The following is a 17,610-nucleotide window of genomic DNA, read 5'->3' as shown; positions in this document are numbered from 1 at the left end:
TTAGCTCCTATACTTTTTGGCTTCTTCCCCTACTGTAAATGTCTGGAATAAACAAATTAAAATTTATTATATTTTTAATTTCTTTCTGCATATATGTGTGTGTACTTTTGTGTGTCTATGTATGGTGGTGGGAGTCTGTTCCCATATATCTATCACCCACCTGAAATTCTGTAAATGGAAAGACTTCTATCTTTCATTCAATTCATTGTAAAGAATATAGATCCAATCAAGTTTATACAAATAGCTACCATGAGGATGATTATAAATAAAGGAGAATCTTTTAAAAATCCAAAATAATAAACCTTTACAGTATTTGGCTTCCGAAATGACTTCTAGACTTGAGGTAGGGTGTGGTTCCAATTTAGAACAACTTAAAAAAAATGTTGAACAATTATAGTGGTGCTTCATTGTGATGTTCCAGTTGTATTTTTTCAACTATATTCTACATACCTGTCTTTTTATTTCACACTACTAACCGGTCTTCTCTAATAATTCATAGTTTTCATTCCCTTACATCTTTAAATTTCACCTCATGGCACTCCACTTTACTGTTCCCTCATAATCATTTAGTTATAATTTTCATCATTAGCTTCCTTCTAAGTTTCTCCATTCAGGTTTCAAAATAGGCTGTTATATTTTGCAGCTGAGCCAGACTACAAAATTGATTTACCCGATATTGGATCAATAAGCCATTCTCAGTCCAGCTGCCTCTGGCAAAGGTGGAATGTGTGTAGGAGAACATATAAATTGTGGCTATCTAGGCATCAAAGGTTTTGAATGGAGCAATACCTTAGAAAGGAGTATCAAAGAGGCAAATACCATGAATGGCATACATAGTGTAGGCACATAATCCAAGGAGAAATACAAACGAAGAGCTTGGACTTTTGAAACTAAAATTCAAAATGAACTAAAACATAGAAAAAATGCCAAAGAAAGCATTTTTTTTTCAAATCACCTTCATTTATAAAAAAAGATTTTATGGCCTTCCTGTCCCATACACATTTTTAAGATACTTTATTTATTTGAGAAAGAGAGTGTAAGAGAGAGAGAGATCACAAGCAGGAGGGAAGGTTAGAAGGAGAAGCAGATTCCCACTAAGCAGGGAGCCCAATGTGAGACTATCCCAACACCCTGGGATCATGACCTGAGCTGAAGGCAGACATTTAACTGACTGAGCCATCCTACACATTTTTTTTTCTTACCTCCAACAAAGAATATATGAATAAGAATATGGTAGTGGTCGATTTGAAATACTCTTGTATGAAGGTTCAAAAAGTCTTTCTTTATGTATATCATTTATTATAAATTAAAATGAGATTTATGTTATTTAATTGGAATATTTTACAAGATAAAAATATTTGTATTAAAATCCTCATTTGTTAATTTATTTTTAACACCAAGCTGAACACTGATTTGGTAAAGTGATATGCTGAATGTGAAACTTATAATATTCTTTATTAATCAAAATCCTTACTTATGTTTACATATCAATCATCTAAGAGTTTAAAGCACTTGACAACATTTCACTACAAATTTTGATGGATCTTAAAATTAAACTATAAAAAGATATGTCACATTACACACAGGCATGCCTCTTCAATACTCATTTATCTTTCTTTTTTTTTAAGTATTTATTTTTATTTATTTATTTATTTATATAATTAAATTAATTTATTTATTTTTAGAAAAAACAGTATTCATTATTTTTTCATCACACCCAGTGCTCCATGCAATCTGTGCCCTCTATAATACCCACCACCTGGTACTGCAACTTCCCACCCCCCCCCGCCACTTCAAACCCTTCAGTTGTTTTTCAGAGTCCATAGTCTCTCATGATTCACATCCCCTTCCAATTTACCCCAACTCCATTCTCCTCTCTAAGACCCCTTCTCCTCCATGATACTTGTTATGCTCCACAAATAAGTGAAATCATATGATACTTGACTCTCTCTGCTTGAATTATTTCACTCAGCATAATCTCTTACAGTCCGGTCCATGTTGCTAGAAAAGTTGGGTATTCATTCTTTCTGATGGAGGCATAATACTCCATAGTGTATATGGACCACATCTTCCTTATCCATTGGTCCATTGAAAGGCGTCTTGGTTCTTTCCACATTTTGGCAACTGTGGCCATTGCTTCTATAAACATTGGGGTACAGATGGCCCTTCTTTTCACGACATCTGTATCTTTGGGGTAAATACCCAAGAGTGCAATTGCAGGGTCATAGGGAAGCTCTATTTTTAATTTCTTGAGAAATCTCCACACTGTTCTCCAAAGAGCCTGCACCAACCTGCAGTCCCACCAACAGTTTAAGAGGGTTCCCCTTTCTCCACATGCCCTCCAACACATGTTGTCTCCTGTCTTGTTAATTTTGGTCTATCTAACTGGCGTAAGCTGATATCTCAATGTGGTTTTAATTTGAATCTCCCTGAGGGCTAGTGATGATGAAGATTTTTTCATGTGTCTGATGGCCATTTGTATGTCTTCATTGGAGAAGTGTCTGTTCATATCTTCTGCCCATTTTTTGATATGTTTGCCTGTTTTGTGTGTGTTGAGTTTGAGGAGTTCATTATAGATCCTGGATATCAACCTTTTGTCTGTACTGTCATTTGCAAATATCTTCTCCCATTCCGTGGGTTGCCTCTTTGTTTCTTTTTTTTTTTGTTTTTGTTTTTTTTTTTTTTTTTTTACTGTTTCCTTGGCTGTGCAGAAGCTTTTGATTTTGATGAAGTCCCAAAAGTTTATTTTGGCTTCTGTTTCCTTTGCCTTTGGAGACATATCTTGAAACAATTTGCTGTGGCTGATATAGAAGAGATCACTGCCTATGTTCTCTAGGATTCTGATGGATTCTTGTCTTACGTTGAGGTCTTTTATCCATTTTGAGTTTATCTTTGTGTACAGTGTAAGAGAATGGTCGAGTTTCATTCTTTTACATATAGCTGTCCAGTTTTCCCAGCACCATTTATTGAAGAGACTGTCTTTTTTCCACTGTATATCTTTTCCTGTTTTGTCAAAGATTAATTGACCATAGAGTTGAGGGTCCATATCTGGACTCTCTACTCTGTTCCACTGGTCTATGTGTCTGTTTTTATGCCAGTACCATGCTGTCTTGGTGATCACAGCTTTGTAATAAAGCTTGAAATCATGTAACGTGATGACTCCAGCTTTATTTTTGTTTTTCAACATTTCCTTAGCGATTTGGGGTCTCTTCCGATTCCATACAAATTTTTGGATTATTTGCTCCAGCTCTTTGAAGAATACCCATGGAATTTTGATCAGAATGGCATTAAAAGTATATATTGCTCTAGGCAGTATGGTTCTTGGTGCTATAGTACATGGAATCGATTCTCTAATTTCCCTTTCTGTATTTTCATTGTTAGTGTATAAGAAAGCCACTGATTTCTGCACATTGACTTTGTATCCCGCCACGTTGCTGAATTGCTGTATGAGTTCTAGTAGTTCGGGGGTGGAGTATTTTGGGTTTTCCATATAAAGAATCATGTCATCTGCGAATAGAGAGAGTTTGACTTCTTCATTGCCAATTTGGATACCTTTTATTTCTCTTTGTTGTCTGATTGCTGTTGCTAGGACTTCTGTTGAACAAGAGTGGTGAAAGTGGGCACCCTTGTCTTGTTCCTGATCTCAACGGGAGGGCTGCAAGCTTTTTCCCATTGAGGATGATATTGGCTGTGTGTCTTACATAGATAGATTTGATGAGGTTCAGGAATGTTCCCTCCATTCTTATACTTTGAAGCGTTTTAATCAGGAACAGATGCTGGATTTTGTCATATGCTTTTTTCTGCATCAATTGAGAGGAGCATGTGGTTCTTCTCTCTTCTCATATTAATTTGTTGTATCACATTGATTGATTTGCAAATGTTGAACCATCCGTGTAGCCCAGGGATGAATCCCACCTGATCACGGTGGATAATCGTTTTAATGTGCTGTTGGATCCTGTTGGCTAGGATCTTGTTGAGAATCTTAGCATCCATATTCATCTGTGATATTGGTCTGAAATTCTCCTTTTTGGTAGGGTCTTTGCCTGGTTTGGGATCAGGGTAATGTTGGCTTCATAGAAAGAGTCTGGAAGTTTTCCTTCTGCTTCAATTTTTTGAAACAGCTTCAGGAGAATAGGTGTTATTTCTTCTTTGAAGGTTTGGTAGAATTCCCCAGGGAATCGGTCAGGTCCTGGGCTCTTGTTTTTTGGGAGGTTTTTGAGCACTATTTCAATCTCGTTATAAGATATCAGTCTATTCAGGTTGTCGATTTCTTCCTGGTTCAATTTTGGTAGTTTATATTTTTCCAGGAATGCATCATTTCATCTAGGTTGCTAAGCTTTTTGGCATATAACTGTTGATAATAACTTCTGATGATTGTTTCTACTTCCTTGGTGTTAGTTGTGATCTCTCCCTTTTCATTCATAATTTTATGAATTTGGGCTTTCCCTATTTTCTTTTGGATTAGTGTGGCCAATTGTTTATCAATCTTATTGATTCTTTCAAAAAACCAGCGTCTAGTTTCATTGATACGTTCTACTGTATCTCTGGTTTCTACCTCATTGATCTCAGCTTTAATCTTGATGGTTTTCCTTCTTATGTGTGGAGTTCGTTTGATTTGTTGTTGATTCTCCAGTTCCTTAAGTTGTAGATACAGCTGGTGTATTCTGGATTTTTCTCTTTTTTTTTGAGGGAGGCTTGGATGGGTATATATTTCCCCCTTAGGACCACCTTTGCTGTATCCCATAGGTTTTGAATCGAAGTGTCCTCATTCTCATTTGTTTCCATGAATTGTGTCAGTTCCTCTTTGATTTACTGGTTAATCCCAAATTCGTAAGCAAAGTGGTCTTTAGCTTCCACGTGTTTGAGTTCCTTCTGAACTTTTCCCTGTGATTGAGCTCCAGTTTCAAAGCATTGTGATCTGAGAATATGCAGGGAATCATCTCAGTCTTTTGGTATCGGTTGAGTCCTGATTTGTGACCCAGTATGTGGTCTATTCTGGACAAGGTTCGGTGTGCACTTGAGAAGAATGAGTATTCTGTTGTTTTAGGGTGGCATGTTCTGTATATACCTATGAGGTCCATCCGGTCCAATGTGTCATTCAATGCTCTTGTTTCTTTATTGATTTTCTGCTTCGATGATCTGTCTATTTCTGAAAGAGGCATGTTAAGATCTCCTATGATTAGTGTATTCATATCAATATGACTCTTTATCTTGATTAACAGTTTTCTTAAGTAATTGGCTGCTCCCATATTGGTAGCATAGATATTTACAATTGTTAGATCATCTTGGTGGACAGTCCCTTTAAGGATTATGTAGTGTCCTTCTGTATCTCTGACTACAGTCTTTAGTTTGAAGTCTAATTTATCTGATATGAGAATCGCTACCCCAGCCGTCTTTTGAGGCCCATTGGCATGAAAGATGCTTCTCCATCCCTTCACTTTCAGTCTGTGTGTATCTTTAGGTTCAAAATGGGTCTCTTGTAGATAACATATGGATGGGTCCTGTTGTTTTATCCAATCTGCAACCCTGTGCCATTTTATGGGCGCATTTAGGCCATTCACATTGAGAGTGATTATTGATAGATACGTTTTTATTGACATCGAGTTACCTTTGAAGTCTTTCTTTCTGTAGACTGTCTCTATATTTCTGTTCACTGCTAATGTATGGGTTGGAGAGGTAACTTGAACCTGGGCTTTTTAATAGATCTCAGATAATTCTAAAGTGCAGTAAATCAGCATTTAATTAATTTAATTTAGAATAATATCTTATTATTTATTTTATTTAATAAAATAAAATACATGGAAAAAACTATCAACATAATTATCCAAAGATTAAAAATTGTGATGTAGTAATATATACTTAATTAGCAATTAACTCACTTAACATATAGCTGGGGTAGCAGCTCTATTTCCTGCTTTCAGTTCATTGGTGACTGACATAGGCCCCAGGCAATTTGAACAGTTTAACTCCAGACATGGATAGCAGACCAAATCATACAATTTACATAAACAATATGAATGACAAAATTAAAAAAGAAGAGTTGAGATGATTCCAGTATGCCCTGTTTTCTCAGTTTGGGCACATTGTAGATAATGTAGCTTTAAAGATAATGAAGATGTGGGGGCAAGTCTTTCTTATTTTTAAACTGGTCTCATTCATAAATGCCTTGATACAGTTAAAAGAATTTCCATTTTATGGTAAACTAATGTGAATCCAGTATGCAAAACCAGGTTCTGATATAATATCTAAAATGCATGGCAATTTTTCTGAAAAGGAAAGAAGCAGGAAAAGAAAAAAGCAAAAACTGGAACAGACTGCAGCCACTGCAAACGAAAAGCCTGCTCAAGAGCACCAAATGTAGCAAAACCCAAAAAAACTCAACAACAAATCCTCAGTTCTATAATTACCCTCCAAACTATATTTTATTCCTCAATAATTTACTAGAAAAGACTAATGAGATGATGTTAACCACACAGTTTAATCAGTTCCCTGGCTTCAAGGAAGTATGTTTGGTACCCAAGAGACATGACATTGCTTTTGTTGAATTTGAAAATGACGGACAGGCTGGAACTGCCAGGGATACTTTACAGGGATTTAAAGTCACACCATCCCATGCCATGAAGATCACGTATGTCAAGAAATAACATATGGGATTGTTGTCTTCAAAGTACTTGGTGTTATTTATAGTGTTTGTTTTGATAACATTTGGTCAGGCCATTTTTTAATAGTTGGGGTGAGGGGGGGTGAAAGTGAAATTTTTGTGAATAATTTTTAAAAGTACCTAGTCTTTTTCTAGCCTTAGTGAACTATAAAATATGAAGACCTCAATTTTGTATAATAAACTTCTATTTGTATTCTTAAAAAAAATAGCTGTGAATTTATTACCAAAACTTTGAAGAACAGATGAATATTAATGACATTTATCTATAATAGCTACAACAAATTAGAATATCCATCTTTCTGTCACTAGGACAACCATAGATACTCTTAATAACATGTTAGATTGTTGTCAACCTTTGCAATAGAAGGAAATGTTTAATTTCAGTTATATTACAGAAAAAAAGAGAAATATAATTTATTTACACTCAAGTTTATGAATATTCTAAATTCTATAAGACATCTGGAAGCCCTAAAAAATAACCCTTGATGAAAGGTATTTACTTTGTTAAACTGTAAATGTAATTCAATAGGTATCATCTAATAACATTTTATCACAGAAATTGACATAATTGTTAATCTAATTTTCAGTGGAGAATCTTATGACAATGAGACATTAAAAATAAAATTTTACTGTTAAAATGCTTGAATTATAAAGCTTTATCTATAGTTAACAGATATTTATAGAAATTTTTATTGGTTGGACCTTAGGTGGCAAATAGATGACCCGAGGGCATTAATAATTAAGAGGTTAATTCTTTTTTTTATTAACATAAAATGTATTATTTATTTCAGGGGTACAGGTCTGTGATTCATCAGTGTTACACAATTTACAATGTTCACCATAACACATACCCACCCCAGTGTCCATCACCCAGCCACCACATCCCTCCCACCCACCTCCACTCCAGCACACTCATTTTGTTTCCTGAGATTAAGAGTCTCTTATGGGTTGTCTCCCTCTCTGGTTTTCTCTTGTTTTATTTTTCCCTCCCTTTCCTTATGATCTTCTCTCTTATTTCTCAAACTTCTTATATTAGTGAGATCATATGATAATTGTCTTTCTCTGATTGACTTATTTTGCTTAGCATAATACCTTCTAGTTCCATGCATGTCGTGAGATCAAATGATAATTTTCTTTCTCTGACTGACTTATTTTGCTTAGCATAATACCTTTTTAAAATTTCTTTTCAGCAGAAACTAATTCACTGTTTTTGCCCCACAACCAGTGCTCCATGCAATACGTGCCTTCCTTAATATCCTCCACCTGGCTCTCCCAACCTCTCATAGTCTCTCATGCTTCACCTCCCCTTCCAATTTCCCTCAACTCCCATCTCCTCTCCATCTCCATATGTCCTCCATGTTATTTGATATGCTCCACAAATAAGTGAAACCATATGATACTTGACTCTCTCTGCTTGAATTATTTCACTCAGCATAATCTCTTACAGTCCCATCCATGTTGCTACAAAAGTTGGGTATTCATCCTTTCTGATGGAGGCATAATTCTCCATACTGTATATGGACCACATCTTCCTTATCCATTCGTCCCTTGAAGGGCATATTGGTTCTTTCCACAGTTTGGCAACTGTGGCCATTGCTGTTATGAATATTGGGGTACAGATGGCCCTTCTTTCCACTACATCTCTATCTTTGGGGTAAATACCCAGTAGTGCAATTGCAGGGTCATAGGGAAGCTCTATTTTTAATTTCTTGAGGAATCTTCACACTGTTCTCCAAAGTGGCTGCACCAAGTTGCATTCCAACCAGCAGTGTAAGAGAATTCCCCTTTCTCCACATCCCCTCCAACACATGTTGTTTCCTGTCTTGCTAATTTTGGCCATTCTAACTGGTGTAAGGTGGTATCTCAATGTGGTTTTAATTTGAATCTCCCTGATGGCTAGTGATGATGAACATACTGTCTTATATTTTTTGATAGCTGAATAACATTTAATATGTCTGTACAGCTATTTGTACACATCTTATCCTTAATTATAATATGTTATGTATATATTCTGATTTTTCTTTAAATTTTTCTTTGACCATTAGTTAGGAGTGTGTTGTTTAATTTTCATGTATTTGTGAGTTCAACAAGATATTTTTTTCTTTTGTTGCTTTCTAATTTTATTCCATTGTGGTCAAAGAACATACTTTGTATTATTTAAATCATTTAAAATAGATTGCTTGTCTTACTGTCTACTGTATATATGGTCTACACTGGTGAATGTTTCATGTCTATTTGAGAAAAATGTATATTCTTCTTTTGTTGAAGAGAGGTGCTCTGTTGATAGATCTAGTTGATTTATAGTCTTGTTCAAGTCTTTCATTTTCTTCTTTTTAAAAATAGTTATTTAAGTGAGGGAGTGATAGAGAGAACATGGGGATGGGCAGAGAGAAGTAGAATCTACAGAGCACAGAGCCTGATGTGGGGCTCAATATCATGACCCTTAGATCATAACCTGAGCCAAAATCGAGTCAGACACTTTTACTGACTGAGCCACCTAGGCACCCTTTCTATCTCCTTCTTTGTTGATATCTTGCCTAGCTGTGCTAACCACTAATGAAAGATAGGTGTTGAAGTCTCCTATTAATTCTGCCAAGTTTGCTTCATGTATTGCATGATTTAAAAAAAAATTCTTGATGAATTGACCCATTTATTATTATAAAATGTCCCATTTAATCTCTGGTAATAGCCTTCAAAGCTATTTTGTTTGATACTAAAATAGATAATCCAAATTTCTTATGGTTCCCATTTCCATGATATAAATTTTTCCATCTTTTTACTTTCAGGTTTTTTTTTTTTTCTGTGACCGTTTCCTTTATTAATGAAAGTAATAAAACCTGAATTTTCTTAAGTCACAAGCTTGAATAAAGTTGACATTTACAAATTACATAAGTGTCAAGCGGGAAAATTACAACATAAGGCAAAAGTGGATTGATGTTAGCTATGGATTCCAACAAATGTTTTCAATTTGTTATGTAATAATCCAATGCTATGATACTGAGGAAGTGAGCAGTTTACATGAAAGATCAATGTGTAAATATGAGAGTTTGGAAAAACACAACATGCTTTCTCTCCATAACTGTTTCATTGACCTGAATTTCATTAATAATTATGAATCAGAAATATAAAGATAATATAGAAGTAAACTACGTATTTCAGAGGTTTAGTGGAAAGCGAACTGCACCCAGACCTCTGCAGTTTTATGAGAGCATCTTTTTTCACATTTTAGTCTTATTTAATTATAATTTTTCAGTGTCCCAAAATTCATTGTTTATGCACCACACCCAGTGCTCCATGCAATATGTGCCCTCCTTAATACCTACTACCAGGCTAACCCATCTCCCTACCCCCTCACTCCCAAACCCTCAATTTGTTTCTCAGAGTCTACATGGTTTGTCTGCCCCTCTGATTAACCCCAGCTCACTTTTCCTCTCCATCTCCCAATGTCCTCCATGGTATTCCTTATGCTCCACATGTAAGTAAAACCATATGATAATTGACTATCTCTGTTTGACATATTTCACCCAGCATAATCTCCTCCAGTCCCATCCATGTTGAAACAAATGTTGGGTATTCATCCTTTCTAATGGAGGCATAATACTCCATTGTGTACATGGATCATCTTTGCTTCATCCATTCATCTGTTGAAGGGCACCTTGGCTATTTTCACAGTTTGGCAACTGTGGCCATTGCTCTTATAAACATTGGGGTACAGATGGCCTTCCGTTTCACCACCTCTGTACTTTTGGGGTAAATATCCAGTAGTGCAATTGAAGGGTCATAGGGTAGCTCTATTTTCAATTTCTTATGGAATCTCCACACTGTTTTCCAAAGTGGCTGCACCAACTTGCATTCTCACCAACAGTGTAAGAGTGTTCCCCTTTACCCACATTCTCTCCAACACTTGTTGTATACTGAACTGTTAATTTGGGCCATTCTAACTGGTGTATGGTGGTATCTCAATGCGGTTTTGATTTGAATCTCCCTGATGGCTAATAATGATGAACATGAACATTTTTCATGTGTCTGTTAGTCACTATGAGAGAATACAGGCCATTCACATTAAGTATAATTATTGAAGATACTTTCTGTCTCTCTCTCTTTCTCTTTTTCTTCTTTCTTTATTTTTGGTGGTTACTTCCAATTGCTGCAAAGCATTCCAGGGTGCACGTTGCCTGGATCATGGTTGATATATTCAGCTATGAATCCCCCCAACCACCACACCCAACAGAGGAAAAAATCAGAGACTTTGCTCTCTCCCACAGAACTCTTAGATATGAAGATAAACAATATTTTGGAGAGGGAAGTCTGGGTAACAATGATCCAGGCAATGGTTAGATTGGAGAAAACCATCTCTAAGGGTGGAAATGAGAGCCCAACTGGCAGAAGTTACAAATATTATCAATGAGATCCAATCTAATCTAAATACCCTAACAGCTAGGATAACCAAGGCAGAAGATAGAATTAGTGACGTAGAGGACAAAATAATAGAGAAAAAGATGAGGAGGAGGCCTGGAACAAACAACTTAGAAGCCATGAAAACAGAATTAGGGAAATAAGTGACACCATGAAACGCTTCAATGTCAGAATTATTGGGAAAAGACAGAAGACTACAAGATATAGTTGAACAAATTCGGAATGAAAAATTTCCCAATCTGGGGAGTGGGTGTTTGTTTCATAGATGCACAAAGGACACCTCCCACATCAATAAGTCTAGAAAGACATATAGGCACTTAATTGTGAAATTAACAAATCATAATTTCAGACAAGAGGTCTTAAGACCTCTTAAGGGGAGATAAGGGGAAGAGATTCTTTATGTACAAAGAAGAACTGTCAGAATAATGTCACACCTGACCACAGAACCCCAGCAAGCCAGAAAGTGCTAGCAAGACATAATGAAGGCACTAAATGAGAAGAACATTCAGCCAAGGATATTTTATCCAGCAAGTATACATTCAAAATGGATGGAGAGATAAAGAGCTTCCAAGACTGGCAAGGATTAAAAGGGTATGTGACCACCAAGCCAGCACTACAAGAAATATTAAGGGGGATTATATGAAAGAAGAATGAACCCAAGAGTGACATAGAACAGAAATTTACAGGAACAATCTATACAAGGACTTCAGAGACAGCATGATGTCAATAAAAAGTTATCTTTCAGTAATCACTTTCAATGCGAATGGCATAAAGACTCCCATAAAAAGGCACAGGGTTGCAGATTGGATAAAATGACAGGTACATATGCTGGACCCCTACAAGAGACACAATTGGACCCTAAAGATACATCCATACTGAAAGTGAAAGGATGGAGAAGCATCTTTCATGCCAACTAACCTCAAAAGAAAGTTGGGGTAGCAATCCTCATATCAGATAAATTAAGTTTTAAACTAAAGACTGTTGTCAGAGATACAGAAGGACACTATATCATTCTTAAAGGATAGATTCACCAAGGTCTAACAATTGGAAATATTTATGCCCACAATATGGGGACAGCCAACTACATAAGCCAACTGTTAATCAAAATAAAGAATTGCATTGATATGAATACATTAATTGTAGGGGATCTTAACATTCCACTCTCAGTAACAGACAAATCATCCAATCAGAAAATCAATAAACAAACAAGAGCTTTGAATAACACATTGGACCAGATGGACCTCATACATTTATAGAGAATATTCCACCCTAAAACAACATAATACCAATTCTTCTCCAGTGCACATGGAAATTTCATCAGAAGAGACCACATACTAAGTCACAAATCAGGGCTCAACTGATACCAAAAGACTGAGATTATTCCCTGCATATTCTCAGACCACAAAGCTTTAAAACTGGAACTCAAACACAAGAAAACGTTTGGAAGGAATTCAAACACTTGGAAATTAAAGACCACCCTGCTCAAGAATGTTTGTATCAACCAGGAAATCAAAGAAGAACTTAAACAATTCATGAAAACCAATGAGAATGAAGACACATCAATTCAAAACCTATGAGATATGGCAAAGGTGGTCCTAAGGGGTAATACATGGTCATTAAAGCCTCACTCACTCAATAAATAAATAAACAAATAAATCAATACCAAGAAAACAAAACAAAACAAACAAACAAACAAACAACCTGAAAAATCTGAAATACACCAGCTCTCTTTACGCCTTAAATAATTGGAAAATCAACAACAAATTAAACCAACCCCATGCACAAGAAAGGGAATAACCAAGATTAGAGCAGAAATAAATGAGATAGAAACTAGAGATAGAGTAGAACACATTAACAAAACTAGAAGCTGGATTTTTGAAATAACCAATATGATAAATAAACCACTGGCCAAACTAATCCAAAAGAAAAGAAGGATGAACCAAATTAATAAAATTATGAGTGAAAGGGGAGAGATCACAACTAACACCAAGGAAATACAAACAATCATCGGAAATTATTATATAAACAGTTACATGTCAATGAGTAAAACAACCTAGAAGAAATGGATGCATTCCTGGAAACCTATAAACTTCCAAAAATGAATCAGGAAGAAACTGACAACCCGAATAGACCAATATCTAGTAACAAGATTGAAGCAGTAATCAAAAAGCTCCCCCCACCCCCCCCAAAACAAACGAACAAACAAACAAAAAACACAAGAGCCCAGGACCTGATGGATTCCCTGGAGAATTCTACCAAACATTCAAAGAAGAAATAATACCTATTCTTTTTTTTTTAACTTTTTTTTTTATTTAAGATTTTCATTTATTTATTTGACATATAGAAATCACAAGTAGGCAGAGAGGCAGACAGAGAAAGGAAACAGGATCCCTGCTAAGCAGAGAGCCCGATGTGGGGCTCAATCTCAGGACCCTGGGATCATGACCTGAGCTGAAGGCAGAGGCTTTAACCCACTGAACCACCCAGGTGCCCCATACCTATTCTTCTAAATGGTATATTTTTCCTTTTTATTTTCTTTTTTTAAAGAGATAGCATGCACAGGTGGTGGTGGGGGGTAGAAGGAGAGCCAGATGGAGGGAATCTTAAGCAGTGACACAGGGTCCAATCTCATGACCCTGAGATAATGACCTGATCTGAAATCAAGAGTCAGATGTTTAGCTGATTGAGCCACCCAGCTTCCCCCAGAAGTCTTCTTTCTGTACAGTCAATTTTTTTGTATTTGATAGTCCAATTAACATACTATTTTTAAACAGCATCTGAACTACTTAGAATAAACACAGGTAACATGAATAACACTGATTCTCACTCTGTTCTCTACAGAGCATCTATTTTTTTTTTCTCTAAACTCTCTGTAAAGAACAGGATGATTGGATGAATACTCTTTAGAGACAAGTTGCATAAAATAATGTACTAACATATTTTTTTCATCCAAATCAGAGTATGCCCTAAAGTGTTGAAACTGAACATTAATTTATTCAACTAGCCTTCTTTTAAACAATGTGGAAATCTAGGTAAAGAGTAACCATGCATTTTCAGAAAACTGATTGATAAAAACTTATGTCTACAGAGCTAAAGAAGCTGAGAGCCACTAATTTCATGCTTCCAATCACTGTAGATACTGAAATTATATTTGTGTAACTGTAGCTTCCATGGATATTTATATTTGTCCTAGATTAAACTGAAAATGGCTGATTCTTGCAGATGTGAATAACCATTAACAAGTATATAAATTGTTCTTATTAGTAATAATGATTTTTGTTTTGAGAATGATATTTGCCTGCATTTCTTTTTAACAACATAAATTTTGCTTGTTTTCCATTTATAAAAATTGTATTTATTTATTAAGTAAGCTTTATGCCCAATGTAGGGCTTGACCTCACAACACTGAGATCAAGAGTGGAAGATTTTACTTACTAAACCAGCCAGATGCCTCAAGTTTTGCTTGAGTTTCAAAGGTCTTGTGGTACAACTTAGGTTGTAATTTAGACTTAGGTTCATCCCACATTTTCAGGTAGTGTCTTCTCTTAAGGCAAAGGAATGCTGCATAAGCAAAATGTTTTATATTCTTCACAATAGCATATAGGCAGCTATTTTATTTACTGTATATTATTACCTATTATAGATAATTCACAGCTCTCTCTCTCTCTCTCTTTCTCTCTCTCTTTCTATATATATACCTATGTGCTTATATATGTGCTGTGTATATACATGCATTATGCATATGATGTATATAATACATATATATGTACATGTGTATTATGCAAATATACATATTATATACACATTATATTATATTTGCATATAATATATAGTAAATACATAATTTAATATATCAATATATTATATATGTGCTTATATGTATGTGCTTGTGCATATATTATATATTGTATATGTGTTTGGTGTGTGTGTGTGTGTGTATCTCACACTCCCTCTGTCATTACATATACCTACATGATTCAGTTATTACCTCTACATACAAAATTTCTATATGTCTAGTGACAATATTCCCTGAGGTCCAGATCTTTATTATCAGTGCTATGGCAAATATTTTTATGTTTATATTCTACCAATACTTACCTACATCTGAATTCATCATCTTATATGACCAAAACAACTCTTCCAGGAGTTTTTCATCATAAAATTTACCATGGCCTTTCACATTGACACATAAAATTAAGCCTCACAAATCCACTCCTTGTCAACTTGGCATCCATATCTATTGCCTTAAACCATATTTAATCTCCATATAAAGATAATAATAACATAATACTTCCATCTAACATGATACAAGAATTCTGTGTACAAATAAAAGTAGAGTCACCCATTATTTAGGAAAGGAGATAAATATCTTGAGTGATATCTTCTCTTTTTCTTCATATTCTGAAAACTTAATTACAATTATATAAAGTTAATATTTAAATACCATAGTATGAAGTCAATACACTGTATGTTAAGGAATGAAGGGATAAGTGAGGAGAGAAATTTGCAAAATGCACACACACATGCATACACATGCATACAAACATATTCATAACAAAATAAGGAAGAGATACACATGACAATTACAGTCCTCATTTCTGTAACTGATCATGTGGCTTTAGCTGGTATTTATAACTACTTCCTTCTACTACCAATTTTGTATTCCTTTATTCTTTATCTTGTATCCAAGCAATCACCTCAGCTGGTCATGGTTCTTAATCCATCAAGACAAGCCAAACCTTCATTGATAGTAGTTTTCCATCTACCTTAATTAAAGGGCATGGTAATACTAACAAGCTCCCCAAGGGATCCCCTCTATTACAGACATAGTCTTTCTTACTTCCATTGTAGAGTAGTAGTTCAATTCCTCCTTGGTAGTCAGGATCAGTCATTCCATACAACAGTTACTCCCTTATTTGCCTATTGATCCAGAATCATGGGGATCCCAAAGTGACCAGATAGCAGATTTAACTTCCAGGTCAATGGAATCATTGCTATGTCTACTGGTGGAAGCATTCCTCCTTGTGGGGTTAAGACATCTAGGCTGGCACAGCATATGATCATGGCCCTCAAAAAGCAGAAATTTTGCCAGTGGGTCACTAGAGGAATAGCGAGTAGTCCTCTAACATTTCTATCCCTTGATTCTTGGATCCATGAATTATGGCTATGAAAAATACAGCATCATATATTGAATGTCGATTCAGAGGATGTACACCTTTCTGGAGAACCTTGCCTCAGCCCTGCAAGGTATTGCCACATTGCTGGGGTTGTTACTGAGGTTTCAAATGGCTGTTCTACAGTTATACTGGCAGCTGCTTCAAGATGGTAATGGATATGGTAAGAGCAGTGAATTCCATTAACATGTATCATTGCCATACTCTTTTTTCTGTGGAGTGAGTGCTTTGATCACAAGCAATGCTATTTAGAACATTATAATAGTTGATAATGTATTATGTAAGCCCATGGTTGGTAGTTTCAGTAGAAAGATTACATACAATTAAGTCAAATCCATATCCAGTGTAAGCATATCTTTCTGTAAAGACAAAACACTACTCCTTCATGAGGAAAGCAAATCAATGTGATCAATATTCGAGGAGGTAGCATCTGGCTATTACCCTGGGGTAAAATGTCATATATTTGAGACTCAGTGTTGATGTCTGTTGTTGGCAGTTTGGACACCCAGCAATGGCCATGGCCAGGTTGGCCTTGGTGTATGAAAGTCCATGTTGCTGAGTGCATGAATATCCTCCTAAGATTGCCTATGCATTTCACTATTGGGTTCATTGGGCAATGACAGGGATGATTAGAGAAAGAGCCTGCCTGGTACTCAGAATGAATGACACTATTCATTGGACTATTAAAATCCTCCTTTGCTGAGGTCCCTTTTTGGTGAACATTCACATGTGACACACATATCTTTATTCTTCTGCCCAAAGAGGTATATTCACATTCTTTTCCACCAAAATCCTGTTTCACCAATTTTTCAGTCATATTCCTTTCATGTAACTCACCATTCAGCCAAACCGTTGTCCATAGCCAATGAGTCAGCATACAAACTCACACCTGGCCAGTACTTCTGCTACGCAAAGTGAACGATTAGGTGCAGTGTTCAAAGTTCTGCCCTACTGGAGAATTTATTTTTGCCACTGTCCTTCAGGGATGTCACAGAGAAGGGATATAATGCCAAAACTGTCCGCATTAAGGGAGCACTTGTATATCGTGCAGAGCTATTTGTAAATCAGCCTCTATTTTTTTATCCTCTAGCAACTGATTGTAGGTAACTCTCCATTAAGCCCTAGATGTGGGCTGAGAGAGAAAAGACTATAGTAGGGTTGGAATCATGATCATTTGGGCCACCTAATATCACTTACATATGTCTTCAGGGCATGCTTAGGCCAATCATTTATATGATTTCCATTTGATGATGGAATGCTGCTGTGCATATCCAAATTTATGGTTTGGTGGGTCAGATAACACCCATCCAACTATAACAGAATACCATAGAATGAGTATCTTATAAAAAAAAAAAAACA

General features: G+C 35.8%; 1 pseudogene; it reads left to right on the top strand.

The window, feature by feature from the left end:
* The first annotated feature begins 5,946 nt into the window (after positions 1 to 5,946).
* LOC116583362 lies at positions 5,947 to 6,644 on the top strand (annotated as a pseudogene).
* Positions 6,645 to 17,610: the final 10,966 nt, after the last annotated feature.

The sequence above is a fragment of the Mustela erminea genome, chromosome X (assembly GCF_009829155.1).
Source record: "Mustela erminea isolate mMusErm1 chromosome X, mMusErm1.Pri, whole genome shotgun sequence".
Classification (NCBI taxonomy): Eukaryota; Metazoa; Chordata; class Mammalia; order Carnivora; family Mustelidae; genus Mustela; species Mustela erminea.
Note: the sequence above shows the minus strand (reverse complement) of the source record. Positions and strands in the feature narration are given on the sequence as shown.